Source organism: Schistocerca serialis, chromosome 7 (genome assembly GCF_023864345.2).
Source record: "Schistocerca serialis cubense isolate TAMUIC-IGC-003099 chromosome 7, iqSchSeri2.2, whole genome shotgun sequence".
Lineage (NCBI taxonomy): Eukaryota > Metazoa > Arthropoda > Insecta > Orthoptera > Acrididae > Schistocerca > Schistocerca serialis.
The window spans coordinates 560813541-560835445 of NC_064644.1; positions in this window are offsets into that span (position 1 = coordinate 560813541).

Sequence of the window (21905 nt, forward strand, 5' to 3'; positions counted from 1 at the left end):
TCATGATGTATTGACGATAAGAAATATAATGCAGCTGAGCTGAAATGAAAGAAACGAAGTATAACTGCATTTCACTCTGTCTTAGTATAAGAAGCTTTAGTTAGTTTATGATGATGCCAACCATGAGGAGGTTTTTAGGGATGCTCGATGTCTCTGGGTTTTCACCGTGAAGAGCTAAAATAACGAAAAGTTAAAAATTTATACCAAAACAATCGTAATTATTTTGATAAAGTCTACACACATTCTCTCTCTCTCTCTCTCTCTCTCTCTCTCTCTCTCTCTCTCTCTCTGAAGAGAGTAAAATGACTAAAATACTAGAGCAGTCTAGATTATGGGAGTTACACCAATTATCGCCCACTCTGCCGCTGTTGCCAAATATCCGCTTCACCCTCTGATCTCAACAATGACGCAGTGCCATATTAATGATTTTCTCCGTCATTCCTCCCCCCTTTGTGTAAAACGACGAGACATTCAAATATCTCAAATTGATGACCTATTCCAGTTACCCTAGTGGGTTTTCCCCTTACCCTGTACTGTCAGATTCCAAGAAGGCGATCCAAACGACGTCTGCTTGGATTCTGGGCTACCCAGCATGGTTCCCAGGTCACTTTCTCTATATATAGACTCCAAGACGTCAGACCTGAAGTAATTGGGTAGACTGTATGATTGCTGGATCATTTGTCCCTGGTATAGAATACAGGAGACCAATCCAACATGTTGTACCTTAGGACAACTTTTATAACTGCCCACAAGTGATGCTTTCTTCTACACAACAGCATTGTGACCAAACATTTTTACAGCGCTGCTGACCCTATCTGCTGAATTGTTTACGTATCCAGGGTGTTCATTTTAACTGAAGACATTGAAATATCTCGAAAACTATGTATCCGATCAAAACAGCTTACGATTAAAATTTATTTGTCTCCGTGGTGGACATCCAACAATACAACACTGGACTCCCCCCCCCCCCCCCCCATCCCAACCCACCCCGTGCGTTGGTGGCGGGCGCCAACTTTGATATTTTCTGTGTGAAATCCCGTTTCTTATAGCAGATTACGCTCGCATGGTGAGCCGTTTTGTGGCTCGCGTTGGTGCCGTTGGTAGGTTGGCATCATATAATACGGATAGTGGCGTCTCGTTTTCTTCTTGTGTTTACTGGCGCCTCTACGTTTGCTAGCGTTTCTGTCCACAAGTGGCAGCAGCAGCGGTTATCGATATCTAGTACAGTGGTACCATCTTTGGAGGGACGCCAAGTGTTTTCCGGGTCGGAGTGTGTCAGGGGAGTTTGGCTGGGTCGGAGCAGCAGTGAGGTCTGGCAACGGAGAACATGCTGGGACTGCTGGTGGCACGCAGGTCCACAACCTCGTCGCCCACTGGACCCAGGACGTTTAAGTTGAGTGAAACCTCCACTATTTTGAGATCACGCCGTTTGTTCATGCGTTGTTGTTCACAGGGTCGCTGAAACGAACGAGTGGAGTGTTTGGAGTTGGCGAAATTAATTAGCTGTCCTCCACATCTTATTATTAATCATTGACTTCCTTATGTTATTATTGGTGAAGTTCAACCAGCGGTATTTTTCTGCCTAGTAGCCACTAACGGCCCAGTTACCTGCCCTGGAGTTTAGTGTATGTAACGGCAATGGACCTTTCCTCTCCTTGCCGCTGCTGTCCGGTAAGGCGTGTAGTTCGACAGTCTCCTTGATTGTGGTTCGGATATTTTGCTTCTTTTGGACTACTATGGTTGCAGTGGTTCCTTCTGCTTCTGATCCTGAAGACGCGGTGCTGTCCGACAGTTCCGCCTTGCCTGGGTTAGTCTCATCATTTACGAAGTTGAGCGACTTTCCCAGGTCAATCCTTGGAGCACTGTCTGAGGCCCACTTCTCTCTTGATTTCGTCAGATTGTGATGACTGTTTCCTTTTTTTTTAATTAATTTTGAATTATTACTGTTTGGGCCTTCAGCCGACAAAGAATTTGAATCTCTTGTTAATAAGGCCATCAGCCATGAATGTAACTTTGCTTAAGAAATTTTTATTGGCCAAAACAGCTTAACACTGAAATGTTGGTGATTGTTCTTTAAATATCTCTCGAAGAAGTTTAATTGCTTCTCAGACATATGCTATCCAAGCCCTCAGCCGTCCAACTGTTTTTTCAGTTATTACTATTGGGACCTTCAGCCGATAAATAATTTGAATTTCTTGTCAATAAGGCCTTCAGCCGTGAAAGCAACTTGTCTTAAGAATTTTTAATTTGTGAATAGTGAAATTTGATGATTGTGTTTTTTAAAAATATTTTAGTGTCTCTTGGAAATGTTTAACTGATTCTTGGAAAGGTTATCTGCTATCCAGACCTTCAGTCATCAAAAAAATGGTTCAAATTGCTCTGAGAACTATTGAACTTAACTTCTGAGGTCATCAGTCCCCTAGAACTTAGAACTACTTAAACCTAACCAACCTAAGGACATCACACACATCTATGCCCGAGGCAGGATTCGAACCTGCGACCGTAGCGTGCGCGCGGTTCCAGACTGTAGCGGCTTCAGTCATCAAATTGTTTTTGATTTATTACTATTGGGGCCTTCAATTGACAAATAATTTGAATTTCTGGTCGACAAGACCTTCAACCGTGAGTGCAACTTGCTTAAGAATTTTTTAATTAGACATTGTGTCTTAACAGTCAAATTTGATAACTGTTCCTTACTTTATTTGCAATTGTTTCCAAATAAAATCTACGTGATTTTTTTTAAAAAAACTGAGCAACCAATGGTAACTTATTACGGCCCTGTCCACACCGAATCCTACCTTTCCCTAAGTACCAGGTCTCACACAGCAATGTCTCTATACATTTTGTCTGAAGCATTTTCTTCGTTCCGGCACAGATGGAATAGAAAAGGGTACACAATAGTAATTTATGACATGCTACTCAGTGGCCCCTGAAGATCCAAAGGCACGTGGGACCCCACCTCTATGATACGAGGATAGGACAGGTCAGTATTTCATACCTCAACGCACCAGCTTGGTCACATAGCGAACTATTGACGTATCGTAACAGGCAGTGGACTGCTACCGGAACTCACGTATCGTGCAGACGTAGGACAGATAGCGGCTGTAAGCATTAAAATTCTTGCACAGTTTTTATTACCTGCACACCTACCTATCATTTGGAGAACAGACGTGCAAGTGGACGATGAATGCATCAAACACAGAAGAAATAAATGAAATGATTCTGATTTACGGAGAATGCAGGAGAAATGTTGAGGCTACTGTTGCCTTGAGTGCCGAGACATTCCCAGTTATAGCTATCTCTCCTTCGTTCTTTTACAATCTTGTGAACGCCTTTATGGCAGCGTAGAGACCGTCGTAAGGAAAGGAAGCAAACGTTTTACAGCTAAGAAAATAGCGCTTCTAGCGGCAGTGCATCACAAGCCACAGATAAGGGCCCGGCATTTACACCACTATTCCGGTATGTCCATAGAATTGCCACTATACTGCATCATCATAAGTAACATTCATACCATGAATCACTGCATCAAGAATGTAATGGTATCCACTTCCGTGACCCGGTAGTGTTTTTCGAAAGAGCGCGTTAACAAATGCAAATGGCCCCCACGTTCTTTGCCGAGGTACTAGTTTCACGTGAGTCTACATTCACAAACCGTGCAGCGGGCATAACATGTATTACTGGAGTGTAGGCAATCCCCACCGGCTACGGCAAGCTGACCGGCAATGTCCTTAGTCCGTTTACGTATGGTGTGGCATCACAGGGAACAAACTCATTGATCCGCATAATGTTGATGACGCGTATAATGGACGCAAATATCGAACGTTTTTGAAACAGGAACTGTTGTGGATTACCAACACAAGTACAAGGATAGCGTACCAATAGGGACAAGAAAGGACGCATGAAGGGCGCCAACAGAAATAACAATCATCCTTTTATTGCACCATTACACACGCACATCATGATATATGAGACATTATGACAAACAGTGTGCATAATGAAGGCCGCACAATTTTACCAATGTAAGAAATTAAAATAATACTAGCACAAAGTTAACTAAAGTGTCTTGAAGGAAATGTTTATGAGAAGAACACGACGGGGCCGCAAGGGAGGAGGCAACACAATACTTAACTCAGGTGCACCAAAACAAACAACGGACACCAGGCCGCGCCAACAACGGACACCAGGCCGCGCCAACAACGGACACGTAAGGCACGCAACTACCCTCTCCGTTGCGGTTCCGCGCGTTCCACCCAAGTAATAGCTACCTGAAACATTTTAATACTTGCAACAGTACACCAGTGATCAGAAAATTAAAAAAACAATAACATGACATAAAAATACAATAATTTAAGAAAATCACATCATATGACTATGAGCTTAAGGTCTTTCGGTAATTAACAGATTACGAAAGGTAAATGGGCATGTGCCAATACTAAATCTTGCGTAATTACACTACTAAATTTTTCAGTACCCAAGTTGCAATTAACGCAACAAGAATTAAATCATTTAAGTGATAATGTTACTTTAAAATAATAATAAAATTATTTCATACGAAGAAAACCAAGAATGGCCCGATCAGTCCTCCCCAGCGACGCAGTTCACACAAATGGTACTCCACGGCTCCTAGCACACAGCCCCATACAAAATGCAACACAACCACAGCGACCCGGCGTACTACCAGAACCACCAGGCAGTAAACCAAAATCGTACTAAGCCAAAACAAGGACCGACCTTTAAAATAACGAGACCTAGCTCGGGCCGAACAACAGACCAAATCCCGGGAAATCCATAAGAAACCTCAGCCGACTTAATACCAAAACAACAATTTCTGAACACTATGCAGAACACAAGACCTCTCAGTCCAAAGGCTTCCGTTTAGTCGCGAAGGTGGCTCCGACCCGCCTGCTGAGGTGCCGAATCAAGCTTAGCCTTCGTTGACGGAAAGAGGAAGCATCACAAGACAAAATAAACTCCAATCTAACTGCGCAAGGCAAAGTCTAAGGAATGCCACTCGAAGACTATGCACTTTAAGATCAAACTTAAAGCACCCAGACTAACGTGCCGCTGAATGACGCACTTCCATCACCAGCGTCTAGTAGAGTACGGAGAGCAGCGTAGCCCATCGATATACATCCATGGGACGCTAGACGAGAATAGCATTCCCAGCGACGGAGAAACAGGAGGACGAAATGACATCCCGCCGCACATAGAAGGTATTTCAAACTCAGGCTCGACAAACTACAACAGGCGAGATTTTGCTCCCCTTGCGAATCAAGTTAAACGGCACACCACACCGCTGTCCACACTCTTAACCGTAAAATCACGGTCCGGTCTTCTAGACGCAAACAACCCCCGCCGAGCCGAACTGTCTTCACGCCAAGGCAGCCACCTCTCACCTCCTCACACGCCTCCAGCTAACCCACACACGGAAACAACCGCCTAACGCCAAAGCGCCATATGAGTGCAAACTCAGCACTAAGATCGATACGGACCTGGAAATAAGCGAGCACCGTAACAGGAACTATCGGTATTACTGCAGGATGTTGCCCTGAACGTTCGACAACGAATGTGGTTTCAGCACGACGGTTGCCCAGTGCATTACTCAATTAAAGCATGGTAACTATTAGACCGTGTTTAGACTGGTCGGTGGATCGGCGGAAGTGGTCCTATTAATTGGCCCACTAGGTCACCGGATTAGACGTTGCCGCATTTCTTATGTGGAGATATTTAATAAAAGATGAGGCGTAGCTGCAAGTGCCAACAGGCCGTGAAGACACGGTCGACCGCATCAGACTGCTGACATTCCCTCACATATGCTTCTGTCCTGTGTACTGTCATCTGGAAAGCGAATCACTAAGTGTATTGGAGTAGGATAGCGTTCGCCTCTATCCAAGGCCATAGAGGCGCGTCGAGTAGTCTTCTATTCAATTTGTCGGACGAATACAACGTTGCGAATGATGTTTCCAAATGGACTTTAAGAAATACCAGCCTGTCCTACCCTTGCAGCTTGGAGATGAGGTCCCACGTGTGGTTTTATATTCAAGCGCCATTGAGTAGCATGTCGTAAATTACGATTGTGAACCCATCTCTGTTCCTTCGATTACAGCTCCATCTTTGACGGAAGGAAGAAAATGCTTCAGACAAAATGTATGTAGATTTTGCTGTATAATTGTAATCTGCAATAGAAAATGAGAGTTCCCATTGAAGATTTCGAAGTTTCCCCCGCCACCCTCCCGTGGGTGGGGTGGGGGTGAAGTGTGGTATCATTGTATGTCCCTCTCCGAGACAAACAAATTGTAATCATAATTTGTTCTGATCAGATATGTGGTTTTCGAGATATTTCAATGTCTTCAGTTAAAATGAACACCCTGTATATGAATAAAGGACATTTGCCATCCAGTATCATGCACTTCGTTGTATAAGTTAAATATTCCTTGGCTAAAGAGCTACAATGATGGTTTTTAGAACGAATCAGACTTATTCCGTGCACTGCACAGAAAATAACAATACCATTTGGGTGTTTCACACCACAACATAAGCTTTGTTGAGACGTATGTGAGATTTGCGTGATCAAGATTCCATTCTACAGACAACCACTCTAACGTCTATAATGGCACCATACGATGAGCTAGCTGCTAACATGTTGTCATGTCCGTAGGGAGACAGATAACGTCTCCATCAACAGTTTTCGCCCACACGGAGCGAGCTCTTGCTTGTCGACATCATGTATCACTGGTCACTCTGATATGCTGACACTGCAGTCCCCACAGCCATGATTTGATGATTGTTGGAAGCATTTCAAAGCCTAACTACAGTCCAACATATCTCAGTGTTCCACAACCTAAAAGAATTGCAGAATTGTTTCAAGTCGGCACACACGACTATTTCAGTATTCATTTCCCGACACTGTCATGACCGTTTACAATCTAGACCAGCAAAAAAGACCACCGTTACCAGCACCCTTGTAGAAGGAACCATACAGGCATTAATCAGAAATGATGAAGAAAATCGGTGGAAGCATCCTTTCTCTATACTGCGCTTATAGATGCGTATCTAGCAGATCAAGGTAACTATTCGTTTTCATAGGATATTTCAGTGCCTGTGTTGGTAAGAAGTACTATACAACGTTCCTGGCACTGCGGTGACTAAGCCATAAATAAATACAAGAAATGTATTTGAGCTGTGAATGTGGACCTTCAGCTGTGTGATGGAATGGCAACAATGAAAATTTGTGCCAAACTGGGAGTCGAACCCAGATTTTTCACTTCACGGGAGTGGCCCCCTACCCTATTTGACTATCTGAGCATAATACACAGCCAGACCCAAACTTCCATATGATGCCATCCATGTTTCTATAACCTGAACTTGTACACATCATGTAATTCTGACACAGGGGTAATAATTTAAGCTCACTGGCGTAGTATTGGCGCAGGTCGCGGTGGTCTAGTGGTTCTAGGCGCGCAGTCCGGAACCGCGGGACTGCTACGGTCGCAGGTTCGAATCCTGCCTCGGGCATGGATGTGTGTGATGTCCTTAGGTTAGTTAGGTTTAAGTAGTTCTAAGTTCCAGGGGACTGATGACCACAGAAGTTAAGTCCCATAGTGCTCAGAGCCATTTGAACCATTTTTGTAGTATTGGCTGGTAAATACAATACTGTAGATAATGTGTTGCTAAGAAGTACGATTCAGTGTTATTTGGACATGCATGCATGTGTAAGACTTGGCTATGAACAAGGTCAGGTGGTTTAATAGCTGCCACTTCCTATCGCACATTAATTTTTTGGTGGTGAATTAAAAAAAGCATAGTGCCTGAACATTCAATAGCACAAGTTGTCTCACGGTGCAAGAGTGAATGAGTTTTCTCATAACCTGTCAGAACAACTGAAATAACAGTGTGACATGGTATGTAAATATGAGCCATAGACCATTTTAAGCTTAGAATAATTTATAATTCCCCACTATTTTTCAGTGAAGGCTAAAGCATAAGTGTGCTTCTTGCTTTTTCAAAATTGTTCCCATTTTTATTAGGATACTTGGATTGTGACATGAGAGAAATGGTGAGGCGACTTTTTTTTCATCACAAATAACATACTATCGGCAGAAATCGGTACTATCACATGTATTTCTGAATTTCCCACCATTTTACACTAAGGAAAGCTGGCCTCTTAGCACAACTGACCTGGAAACCCTGCATACTGTCCTACAACCACCATACTCGATTAGGGTGATTTTTTCCAACATGTGCAAACTCCAGGCATTGATCGATGAGAGGATATGTACAAAAAAAAGGTCTAATGAACTTATGTCCAGAAATGGATGGTTTCCATGCTAGATACTATTTATTCAGTCATACTTTGTAACACAGACTGTAGTCTAGTGCTCATGCAGCCACAGTTACAGTGTGCATGGCTTCCTCCTAGAGGGTGGTACTGTTCCTGATACGTCATGCCCTAGCGCCCTCTCCATTATTGGTAATGTTGTGTCCGATTCACTTCTCTTGCTGACTCACCTTCTAGTGAGTGTGATACAAGGTTGTACACAATGGTTCAGCATTCCAATTGAGAGCGTGCTGACGTGATGTTTACTTACGGAAAGGCAAATGGTAATGGGCAGCGATCAGCAAGGTTATATCAGGAGACGACTCCGACAACCACCACAGCATTCAGTGTTTACAACAGTGTTTCGCCATTTGTCTGAAACAGGGTCGTTTCAGGGAGCAGGAAATCATGAAAGACATACCCGAAATATACCATACTTGGAGGAAAATGTGATTAACACTGTGGAAGGCGACCAACGTGTCAATAAGAGCCATTTGACCCGCCAGTACAGGGTAAGCTGGATGACTGTGCGGGACATCCTCAGTGACAGTTGTTACTGTCCTTATCACTTACAGCGTGTGCAGGGCTTACTAGCGACAGACTTCCCACATCAGAAGCAGTCTTGTCACTGGTTTCTTTAGCAAATAACCACGACTCTGGGATTTGTGCTATCCATCCTATTCACATATGAGGGCACATTTATGCGGAGTGGTATCTTCCCACAACGTGTTGTTCAGAAGAGATTACCGCCCTCTCGAACTCTTACGAATTTATAGACAACCCTGCAGTGTTCGTGCTATCAGTTCCTTCTAGCAGTACTTCAGACATTAGTCGAATCTATGCCACGTCGTGTTGCGGCACTTCTGCGTCCTCGCGGGGTACTACACGATATTAGGCAGGTATATCAATTTCTTTCCTCTTCAGTGCATAATGGCCTATGAATAACTGAGATGCTCTGATTTTCCGACAAAAGGAACTCAATGGCAGATCTCTACTCGAAACGCAGTTTTGTTACAGACGCCATTAGGAAATATTCCATGATGTCTCGCAACAAGTTCCACAACTTATGATGTCTCGCAACAAGTTCCACATCTTTTTCAACCGAAACCGGGCGAGAAAAGAAATGTATTGCGTTACTTATTGAACGGCCTTCGTTTTATTAGGCGAAGATGAAGTGATGAGACTGGGTAATACGGACTGTGAATCGTGTGAAATTTTTCTAAGTGCCCTTTCAGAGAAGTACGACGAGCAGTTAATCTTTAAGGTAACATCTTAGATCTGTGCTGACAAACAGACCCCAGCTTTTCGATTTTGCTTAGAACAGTGAATCATTGACGATAATACTGCTAAAGAACCACAAAGAGAGACATGAAGATGTTTCTTTTTAGCAAGTGTCACAAACAAACAAATTGAAAATAAAACATTCATCTCCAAAGTTGTAAAGGTTGACCGACAGTGAACAAATGTCGAGCTCATTGTGCAACCCACCGTGTCGAACGAAACCTGTTCAAATGGCTCTGAGCACTATGGGACTCAACTGCTGAGGTCATTAGTCACCTAGAACTTAGAACTAGTTAAACATAACTAACCTAAGGACATCACAAACATCCATGCCCGAGGCAGGATTCGAACCTGCGACCGTAGCGGTCTTGCGGTTCCAGACTGCAGCGCCTTTAACCGCACGGCCACTTCGGCCGGCAACGAAACCTGTGAGGAATGGGAAAGTCCAGCTGTGGACAGACGATCGTGATAGCAAGCTGCTGCCAAAGCAAAGAGAGAGTTGCGTTAAGCTCATTTATCAGACAAATTCCGTAACGTGTTGATAAAGGCTGTGACCGGAGAGCGGCGAAGTGTCATTATAGGTCTGGTGGCACGTCCTCGTGCTGACAAGTTGTACATTTACAGAAGCCCAGAATCACCAAATACCTCACCGTCACTTTCCAGTGAATACTTCACCAATTTGTGAGGAAAAACAACATCTGAGGTTCTCACAAAGCAATATCTTTTAGAAATGGGAGTAGCAAGTATTGGTGTCGTGTAACAAGATGGAACGAATGTCCTCCTCGGCTTCTGAGAAGTAATTGTACATATGCCATATTGGAAAATAACAAAGCTCTCCGACTGTAATTCTTATGCAGTTTTCTTATTCAAGACATTTCAGATAAGCGCCGCAAATTTATTACAGTGCACACCGATGAGTCGGAAAACGTTAATCGGAAAACGTTACACTTCTCAACATCTGACCACCAGATATGTTCCCAGATAAAACTCAGAACCATTTGCCATCCTGAGGGAACAGCAGCAGGTTAGGGACGACACATAGAGGGCTTTTATCATTTTCTCCCGTAGCTGTTGTGCGGTCTGAGCAATTAGAAAGATGTACCCAACAGAGAAAATGATTGAAATGACGTGTGCCACCCTTCTCCTATTAAAACAAAACAAAAACGAAAAAGAACAAAATATGGCCACGATTGTAGCCTTCCGCTGGGTGTACGAACGACCGAAGGAAACGAGGAGGCAGACATAACAGCTAACGAAGCTTGTTAGGGAGCCCACTAAAGTGTGCTGCCTTGCTGCGAGATGGCATGTCGTTTCCGCCAGAAGCGCAAGAGCAACTGCAACGAAGAGCGGCAGCAAGAGCAGTCAATAAGCTGTGGTTCATAGAATCACCTGCCCAACCGTAGCATTGTTCTTTTCGACCATAAACAGACTCCGTACATCGAATTTCGTTTTGATAAATGGGTATCTAAACTGGCCAGTGTACTCGGCTGTTTTTACTGTGTGGTATACGCGTTACAGTATCATTAATTTTAACAAATCGCGTTTTATATTCTGACTAGAGGGCAGCTACAGCGCGAATGGGAACTTGCCCTCTATGAAGACGAGAGTGTAGTACTCAGTTTATGGTTTTGTACACGATCCGCACTTGTGTCTTAGATTGGATATTTGAATGTATTTCAAAGTGTCTGATTCAGCAGTCAACAACATTTATAGTAGCGAGGCTGTACCCATTCTAGGTCATTCTGCATCGTTGCCAAATTTCCCCCACTCCCCCACTCTAAAGTCATCAATGACATGCTTTGTTGCCACATTTCTCCTCCACTTGTCCCTCCATTCCTCAGATGGAAAATTCAAATATCTGATGAAACCTCGTCAGGCATCCTAGTGGGTTTTCCGCCAACCCTATAATATCAGATTCCAAGAAGGCAATCCAAGAACATGGACCTCAGTATTTGTCCAGATTGCGTGGTTCCCATGTCACTTGTTCTAAGACCCAAGAGACCAGACCAGACCATAGGAGAGACTCAACGATGTAAGAATCCATGACAGCTGACATTAGGATAGCCTCTAAAATATCACATGCCACATGTTGTAAGTTTAGCATCCAAGATGGCGATCAGCGATAGCTATTTTCTCTTCTGAGTTTTGCCCCTGACATCAGAATCCAAGATGGCAGAGCATACGACAGTGTGCTTTGTTATCATGTTATCATGTTTGTGCTATGTATACGGGGGGACTTTTCCCACTGAACAACACATTTCAATGCATCCCGAATATGCTCAATAATGTTCATGTCTGGGGAATTTGGTGGGCAGCGGAAGTGTTTAAACTCAGAAGAGTGTTCCTGGTGCCATTCTGTAGCAATTCTGGACGTGTGGGGTGTTGCATTGTCCTGGTGGAATATTCCAAGTCCGTTGGAATACACAATGGATGCAAACAGTCAGACAGGATGCTTACATACGTGTCGTACCTAGGCGTATCAGGGGTCTCATATCACTCCAAGTCGACACGCCTCACACCGTTATAGAGCCTGCACCAGCTTGAAGTATCTCCTGATAACATGCAGGGTCCATGGATTCATGAGGTTGTCTTCATTCTCGTACACGTCCATACTCTCGATACAATTTGAAACGAAACTCGTCCTACCAGGCAACATGTTTCCAGTCATCAACAGTCCATTGTCGGTGTTGACGGGCCAAGTCGAGGTGTAAAGCTTTGTGTCGTGCACTCATCAAGGGTACATGAGTGGGCCTTCGGCTCTGAAAGCCCAGATCGATGATGTTTAATTGAAAGTTTCGCACACTGATACTTGTTGATCGCCCAGCACTGAAATCTGCAGCCTCTTGTGGAAGGATTGCAACTGTGTCATGGTGGACGATTATCTTCAGGCATCGTTGGTCCTACTCTTACAGGATGTTTTTCAGGTCACAGTGATGTTGATGTTTTACCGGATTCTGGATATTCAAGGTACACTTGTGAAACAGTCGTACAGGAAAATCGCCACTTTCTCGCTACCTTGGAGATGCTGTTTACCATCACTCATGCGACGACTATAACACCACGTTCAAACACACTTAAATCTTGATAACCTGGCATTGTAGCAGCATTAACCAATCCAACAACTACAGCAGACAGGCGTTGCCGACCACAGTGCCGTATTTGCCTGTTTACATATCTCCGTATTTGAATACACAAGCCTATACCAGTTTCTTTGGCGCTTCAGTGTAGAGTGTCTACAGAGACTCGGCAGTGATCAAAAGCACGTTGAGTCGTTGGGCAACGAGGCTATCATCATCGCATCGTGGTCGCCCCAACCTGTCCGATCTCCTGCGTGCTGGCCGGCCGCTGTGACGGCTCTGACTTCTGCGGTGTTGCAGCGTGCGTACTCTCTCACTTGAGATGATCGACGGATTGCAGCTAGACACCTTGCTGCTCAACTGCACGTCTGTGTTGGTAGTGGTGACGCAGTAGTCCACCAGTTGGGGTACCCAAAGGTGTGTGCCCGTTAGTCTCCTCGCCACTTAACAGAAAAATAACGTCCGTAGCGTAGCGGTAGTGTGACCACCTAGGGGGCCTGGTTTCCGGGTTCGATTCCCGGCAGGAGACTGGGTGTTGTATGTCCTTCATCGTCATTTTCATCATCACTGACTCGCAAGTCGGCGAAGTGGCATCAACTAAAAAGGACTTGCAATACGGCGGCCGAACTCCCCCGAAAGGCGCCTCCCGGCCAACAGTGCCATCCAATCATTTCATTTTTTTTTTTCTGAAGAATAACGAAGGAGCATCTACGCTGAATAGCTTGCGTGTTATGATGCTGGTTGTGACATTTTTTTATCCAACATCGTCACAGGCGACGAAACATGTGTTCATTAATTCGAACCGGAAACAGTGACAATCTATGTAATGGGGTTATACCATCTCACCTCCTGAAAAAAAAAAAAAAAAAAAAAAGGACATAGCCACACTCTCGGCCCGTGAAGTCATAGTGACGGTCTTCTGAGACTCTGAATTGGGTTATTCTACACTACTGGCCATTAAAATTGCTATACCATGAGGATGAAGTGCAAGAGACGCGAAATTTAACCGACAGGAAGAAGATGCTGTGATACGCAAATGATTAGCTTTTCAGAGCATTCACACAAGGTTGGCGCCCGTGGCGGCACCTACAACGTGCTGACATGAGGAAAGTTTCCAACCAATTTCTCATACACAAACAGCAGTTGACCGGCGTTGCCTGGTGAAACGTTGTTGTGACGCCTCGTGTAAGGAAGAGAAATGCGTACCATCACGTTTCCGACTTTGATAAAGGTCGGATTGTAGCCTATCGCGATTGCCGTTTATCGTATCGCGATATTGCTGCTCGCGTTGGTCGAGATCCAACGACTGTTAGCAGAATATGGGATCGGTGGGTTCAGGAGGGTAATACGGATCGCCGTGCTGGATCCCAACGGCCTCGTATCACTAGCAGTCGAGATGACAGATATCTTATCCGCATGGCTGTAACGGATCGTGCAGCCACGTCTCGATCCCTGAGTCAACGGATGGGGACGTTTGCAAGACAAGAACCATCTGCACGAACAGTTCGACGACGTTTGCAGCAGCATGGACCATCAGATCGGAGACCGTGGCTGCGGTTACCCTTGACGCTGCATCACAGACAGGAGCGCCTGCGATGATGTACTCAACGACGAACCTCGGTGCACGAATGGCAAAACGTTATCTTCTCGGATGAATCCAGGTTCAGTTTACAGCATCATGATGTCGCATCCGTGTTTGGCGACATCGCGGTGAACGCACATTGGAAGCGTCTATTCGTCATCGCCATACTGGCGTATCACCCGGCGTGATGGTTGGTTGGTTGGTTTGCGGGAGTAAAGGGACGGCGTGATGGTATGGGGTGCCATTGGTTACACGTCTCGGTTACCTCTTGTTCACTTTGAACAGTGGACGCTACATTTCAGATGTGTTACGACCCGTGGCTCTACATTCGATCCATGCGGAACCCTACATTTCAGCAGGATAATGTACGACCGCATGTTGCAGGTCCTGTACGGGCCCTTCTAGTGTTCGACTGCTGCCCTGGCCAGCACATTCTCCAGACCTCTCACCAATTGAAAACGTCTGGTCAATGGTGGCCAAGCAACTGGCTCGTCACAATACGCCAGTCACTACTCTTGATGAACTGTGGTATCGTGTTGAAGCTGCATGGACAGCTGTACCTGTACACGCCATCCAAGCTCTGTTTGACTCAATGCCCACGCGTATCAAGGCCGTTATTACGACCAGAGGTGCTTGTTCTGGGTACTGATTTCTCAGGATCTATGCACCCAAATTGCGTGAAAATGTAATCATATGTCAATTTTAGTATAATATATTTGTCCAATGAATACCCGTTTATCATCTCCATTTCTTCTTGGTGTAGCAATTTTAATGGCCAGTAGTTTATTAGATGTCCTCATGGTGCAACGATCAGCTCTGAATTGTATTGTGCTACCCTCAGGAAATTTAAGAAACGACTCGAAGTTCGTCGTCACTAAAATGCAAACGAAAGTCAACAGCCCCATGGCAACGCAAGGCTTTACAAAACTCTGCATAACGCAGCTCACAGAACCCTGGATTTCCTTCCTCATCCACCCAACAGCCCTGATCTCACACCTTTAGACTTCCACATGTTTAGCCGAATGGAGGATGCACTCCTTGGGAAGCAGTACCTGGATGATTGGGAAGCTATTGATGCAGTAAGACGTTGGCTACGACGTCGACCAGTGGAGTGGTACCATGCGGGCATACGGGCCCTCCCAGGAAGGTGGTGTCAGACTGTCGCATTCAATGGAGATTATATAGGAAAATAGAGTTTTGGTAGCCAAAAGAGTGGGGAACAATATGTTTTATTGTAAACAATGAATAGAACAAACCTGCTTTCAGAAAAAAATGTGTTGCGTTACTTACTGAACGCCCCTCGTATAACATAACCAGGAAAATCACGTGAAGCATTCCTCAAGTTTCCCCTCAAATATTCCGTCATTACTGCTCCTGAAGCAAGGGGTCTATTAAAAGCATCCAATAACCATGTCTGATCCACCTTTGACACCTATCGTCACCCAAATTATTTCACATTCGGAATCCTCACTAACTTCACTAGGTATTATCGTACTTTTTACATCTACACTTTTACCACCGGTGTTTAGTGTAACTTCGCGATATACCGGTTGATCAAAAAGTCACTATAAATTTGAAAACTGAATAAATCACGGAATAATGTAGATAGAGAGGTACAAATTGCACACATTCTTGGAATGACATGGGGTTTTATTAGAACCAAAAAAATACAAAAGTTAGAAAAATGTCCGACAGATGGCGCTTCATCTGATCAGAATAGCAATAATTAGCATAACAAAGTAAGACAAAACAAAGATGATGTTCTTTACAGGAAATGCTTAATATGTCCACCATCATTCCTCAACAATAGCTGTAGTCGAGGAATAATGTTGTGAACAGCACTGTAAAGCACGTCCCGAGTTATGGTGAGGCATTGGCGTCGGATGTTGTCTTTCAGTATCCCTAGAGATGTCGGTCGATCACGATACACTTGCGACTTCGGGTAACCATAAAGCCAATAATCGCACGGACTGAGGTCTCCGGACCTGGGAGGTCAAGCATGACGAAAGTGGCGGCTGAGCACATCATCATCACCAAACGACGCTCGCAAGAGATCTTTCACGCGTCTAGCAATAAGGGGTGGAGCACCATCCTGCATAAACATCGTACGTTCCAGCAGGTGTTTATCAGCCAGGCTGGGGATGATGCGATTCTGTAACATATCGGCGTACCTCTCACCCGTCACGGTAGCAGTTACAAAACCAGAATCACTTATTTCCTCGAAGGAAAAGGTCCAGATAACCGTAGATGTGGTAAATCCAACCCATACCGTGACTTTCTCGTCGTACAATGGAGTTTCCACGACAGTTCTAGGATTTTCGGTAGCCCAAATTCTGCAGTTGTGGGCCTTGACATACCCTCGGAGCGTGAAATGAGCTTCGTCGGTCCACAACACGTTACTCAACCAATCGTCGTCTTCCGCCATCTATTGAAACACCCACGCCGCAAATGCCCTCCGCTACACTAAATCACCAGTTAACAGTTCATGATGCCGATGGATTTTGTGCGGATAGCATCGGAGGGTACGCCTAAGTGCCAACCAAACAGTAGTGTATCTAATGCCCGTGCGACGTGCGACTGCACGAGCGCTGACTTACCCGTGCAGTCTCCATTTCTTCCTGAACTGTCTCAGCAGCATTACGACTTGTGCTCGGTCGGCCACTACGGGGTCTATCGTCTAAACAACCCGTGGCTTCGAGCTTCGAAATCATTCTCGCTACAGCTGCATTTGTCAACGGATCTTTACCCGTTCGAATCCCCTTCCTTTGGCGATAGGATCGTAACGCTGAACTAGCACATTCCCCATTCTGATAATACAGCTTCACTAAAAGCGCCCTTTCAGGTAACGTCAACATGCTGCGACTGCTGGCGCATCTGATTCTCTCTCTCATTACAGCTCCTTTTATACATGATTGTCATGCGCAGTCTCTGACGTTTTGCTGCCCAGCGCCATCTGTCGGACATTTCGTGAACTTTGTTATTTTTTGGTGCAAATAAAACCCCATGTCATTCCAAGCATGTGCGTTAGTTTGTACCTCTGTATCTACATTACTCCGTGATTTATTCAGTTTTCAAATTTATACTGACTTTCTGATCACCCGGTACATTCCAATCGAAATTTAAGTTTAGACTTTAACTGCTTTTGACATGTGGTTTCAGCCATCGTTCGGTCTCTATTACTATCTGGGCATTGTTACTGTTTGTAAGTGAGATTACGTGTGGGACTTTTCCACAGACGCTCCCGCAGTTAACGGACAGGGGAGGCTCGAGCACATTTTCGCCGATTTCTTTTCGGTATTTTTAAAACTTTTTTGTTTAGATTTATAGTATTTAAAACTTTTTAGTCTTTAACGTTGTTGTTGAATACTTCTAACTCAACATTACATTTAAGAGTGCAAAATAATTTTATGTAGGATCAAGTCTGGCGCTGAAACGTGCAGGGATATGGGACATCTTTATACATCTTTGGCATCACGTTCATACATATCACATGTGGTGTCACCACCAGACACCACACTTGCTAGGTGGTAGCCTTTAAATCGGCCGCGGTCCGCTAGTATACGTCGGACCCGCGTGTCGCCACTGTCAGTGATTGCAGACCGAGCGCCACCACACGGCAGGTCTAGAGAGACTTACTAGCACTCGCCCCAGTTGTACAGCCGACTTAGCCAGAGATGGATCACTGACAACTACGTTCTCATTTGCCGAGACGATAGTTAGCATAGCCTACAGCTACGTCATTTGCTACGACCTAGCAAGGCGCCATAGCATTTGATATTATTTTATATTGTGCTTATAACATGTACCGTCAAGAGAGATGCTCTACAATTGTGGATTAAAGTTAAGTATTACATCAACTACGTACTTTATTTGCTACTATTAATTCCTTTAACTGTTCCAGACCTCACGCCAATCTGCGTGAGCTTAACGCGTGCCTTTCGGCTTCCTCTCATTGTGACTTGGCTGTCTTGTCAAGTCACAACATCACAGGACACAAAATGAGCAAACAAGACACGCAGCTAGTCTTCGCGAAATATGTTTCGTTAGTCGTAAACAAAAGTGCAGTCTTACTTTCTCCAGTTAACTTTGTAAAAGAACAATTTACTGGCAATAAATTTTTGTTGAACCTCCATCGGTTAACGTAAGATGGCATACGTAAAACTTAGAATCTTAATTAAAAGCCTTTTCTTAGTCATTATCCTCGTTGCAATTTACGCCCACAAAAAATAATGTGTTTCTGCAATCGACGCGTGCTCATGTTTTACATCTAGGACTGGATCCATTCTCGATTTCTTTTCGATGCCTTGTATCGTTTCAAGCACTGAATACGAAGGCAATTTTCGTGCTCTTCATCAGATTGCTCCAGGGTGCAGGCGATAGGAAGAATAACTGGATGGGACATTCACTGAGACGGAAGGGCCTGGTAAGAGATGCTCTGGAAGGACTAGCTGACGGGAGGACATTGAGAGGAAGCAGGAGATAAAAGCTGATAAACGACGTAAAGGGAAGCGGAAATTACGCAGATCTGAAGAGAATGGCAGAAGACAGGAGAGCATGGAGAATTACGACGTGGAAACCTGCCTTTAGGCAGAACGCTTACGATATCGGAAGTAGGCTTTTCCACATTCTTCCTTTTAGCAATTTCTTCCACTTATCAGACCTCGTCGTCATAGAATTGATTCCTTTTCCTTGAGATTAATTAGGGTCAAACAGCTTTTTCACCAATTTTTTTTAATCTCCTGTGCCTTCATTCTTTTAGACTTCGTTTCCAACTGCTGTAAAGTTTGCTTGACTGAGTACCAGTTAGGATGACAACGCAAAATAGTTCGTAAACGTGCCCCAACAGGACTTCGTAAACGTGTTCCATGGCATCGTCTCAATTCGTTTCGAAACTATAGTAGTAACTTTCAGGATTTCAAATGATACAAATATAACTTATTAAGTACTACAATCTGCTGTAAATGAGCATTTGTTCTCAATTTTGCAACGTATGCTCCCTACGAGCTTCGATATTTGAAGAATCATATTTACTCACTTGACAAGAAAAGAAAAAAAAAAAACAACATGAAAATGTTCTCCGCTCAAAGATTTTTAAGATTTTTACTCAGCTGGTGAGAGCGCTAAGTAGATGGCAGTACTAACCTTCCGTAGCTAGTAGCGCGCTACCAAGAATGGTTCCCGTGAAAAATGCTCTGTGTAAACGTGCGCCGTGCGTAAACGTGCCCCTGTGTCCCGTACTGTATTATCATCTTCCTTCTACGACCTGACGTGACGAATGTTACATTCTTTAGTTAATGAGGATAATGTTCTACACTGTCTGAAATCGGAGCACATCTTATCGGTTATGTGGAGAGATCCTGAAAACGCACAAATACTCCGCTACTCTAGTACTGTCTTCCTGCATGTGGTGCACGGCTGACTTATTACGGGGGCTCTTACAGTTCTCCACCCTGGAGTAGAGGTGGAGAAATTCGTATGATTCATCCAAACCTCTCTTTTAAGCCCTCAACAGGTCTGCACCTCTCTTTTAAGCCCTCAACTCGTCTAGCACACTATAACGTAAGACTCTCAGAACGTTTTCAGCTTTACAATAAGAGGGCACAAAGCAATATACCATAAATAGTAGAACAACTGTTAAAGGCTGACAAGAACAATCCGAATAATCAATTCTTAACCACGGAGACAATATCCCGCAATATATCCCACCAAAAGTCGACAACCTAAACCAAAACAAGTAATTAACAAGAGAACAGAGCATAAATGATGAAACACACCAACGAAGATACCCACTGTCGACCACAGTCCATAATAAATGGGAAAATAATTTACTCAATGCTAGCAGTAAAACAGATCAGAATTTTGTACAACACCTTAAGCAGTACAATGCAGATTCTTAGGCCGTAACACTCTAGCCCCTACAGCGACACTGAAATACTGGCCATGTGACCTTCTGCACGATTTAAACTGACTAAGCCATCTGCATGACGAAGTTTTGCGCTTATACTGGTCGCCACACAGTGTCCTCCCTTCCCACCATCCGATAACCAGGTTACTCCACTGGGCTTTCCATCTTGCTGACTGGACTCTGTATGCAGCCGTACGTGATCGTCGTCGCGTCTTGCAACATCTGAAGTGGCACTCGTCCTGCGGCGGTCTTGTTACCTTCAAACATCTTCACGCCAAAGCCCGTTACTTAATCAAACAGGGCAAGCGAGTATTTCCGAAATGCTTTTGTCTGCTCCCTAGCTTCTTCTGTGTCACGGTTGTGGGCTACACTCTGCACTCTCCAGGGTTGTCAACGGCAGTCTTCCATTCCGGGCCTTGGCCTTGAGGGTAACCTTTGTACTGATCCATCAGTTCTCGCGAAACACCTCGTGACCCATTTTGTGATGACATCGACGTCAATCTCCTATCCCGCCGCCTTCCTCTCCCGGAAACAGTGGGCTGAAGCTTCCCATTCATCTTTTACTGCATGGAAACTTCTGGCCTTTCTCCTTTCCACGATTCAGCCCTCACCCTGATACCATCCATAAAAAAAATTCCTTCAATACCTCAATCTTCCACAAAAATATTTCCTCAGGTGTTTAGCCGTATTTGGCTCCATGGCATTTTCCCCTCTCAATGAATAGACAGTATTGTGGTTCCCGTCCTTAAGTCCGTCAAGGATCCGTTGATCCTTCATAATTACCAGCCCATCAGTCTGACCAATTTCCCCTGCAGTTACTTGAATGAATGATGGTTCATCAGCTCGGGTCCTCGAATCTCGGGACCTGTGCGGCTTTTGAGAGCGATAGTCTCCTATCGATCATCGGCTTCTGCTGGAAACCATTTTTCGGCAGGCCTTTCCTCAGTGCCGCCATCTTGTCGCAATTTTCTTCGATCTTTGTAAGGTCCGTGACACAGCTTGGTGCCATCACATCCTACTTACGCTCGGTGAGTGGGTTCTTTGGGGCCCCCTCTCGGTTTTTATTCGTCTGTTCCCGTCTTACCGGCTGTGCAGAGGTCAGGTTGGCACTGTTCTAAGGTTTCCGCAAACCCAAGAGAATGACGTTCCAGAGGGCTCTATACTAACTGTCTTCTTTTTCTCATCGCTGTTAATGGATCTGTGGGCTGCAGCGGACCATTGGTCACCCGTGCTCTGTTTATGAATTTCTGTATTTGGACTAACTCTCACTCGGTGGCTTCTGCGGAACGGCAGCTCCAGAACGCCATCCAGCGCGCTTCTGCATGGACACTCTTGTACAGTTTTCAGTTTTCTCCCATTAAGTCAAGGGTGGCCCATTTCTGTTGCTGTAATACGGTCTATCATGAGCTGGAGCTCTACTTCGACGCCCAGCACGTGACCGTGATCCCCCAGTTCCGTTTCTTGGGTCTTATTTTTTGCAACAAGTTTACCTGGTTGCCCCTGATCCGCCTTCTGAAGTGGTTGTTTTCGTAAATCCAATATCCTTTGCTTCCTTGCCCACACCTTTTGGGCACGGATCGTTTGATTCTTTTCTGTCTTTAGCAGGCATTAGTCGTCTGGTCTATGGTTGTCAAGATGAGCATCCCATGCTGCTCCTTTTGAACCTGCTTCGCCATAGTGGTATCCATTTAGCCATCACTGCTTTTTGCACTAGGCCTGTTAAGTCGTAGTGGTTGATGCTGG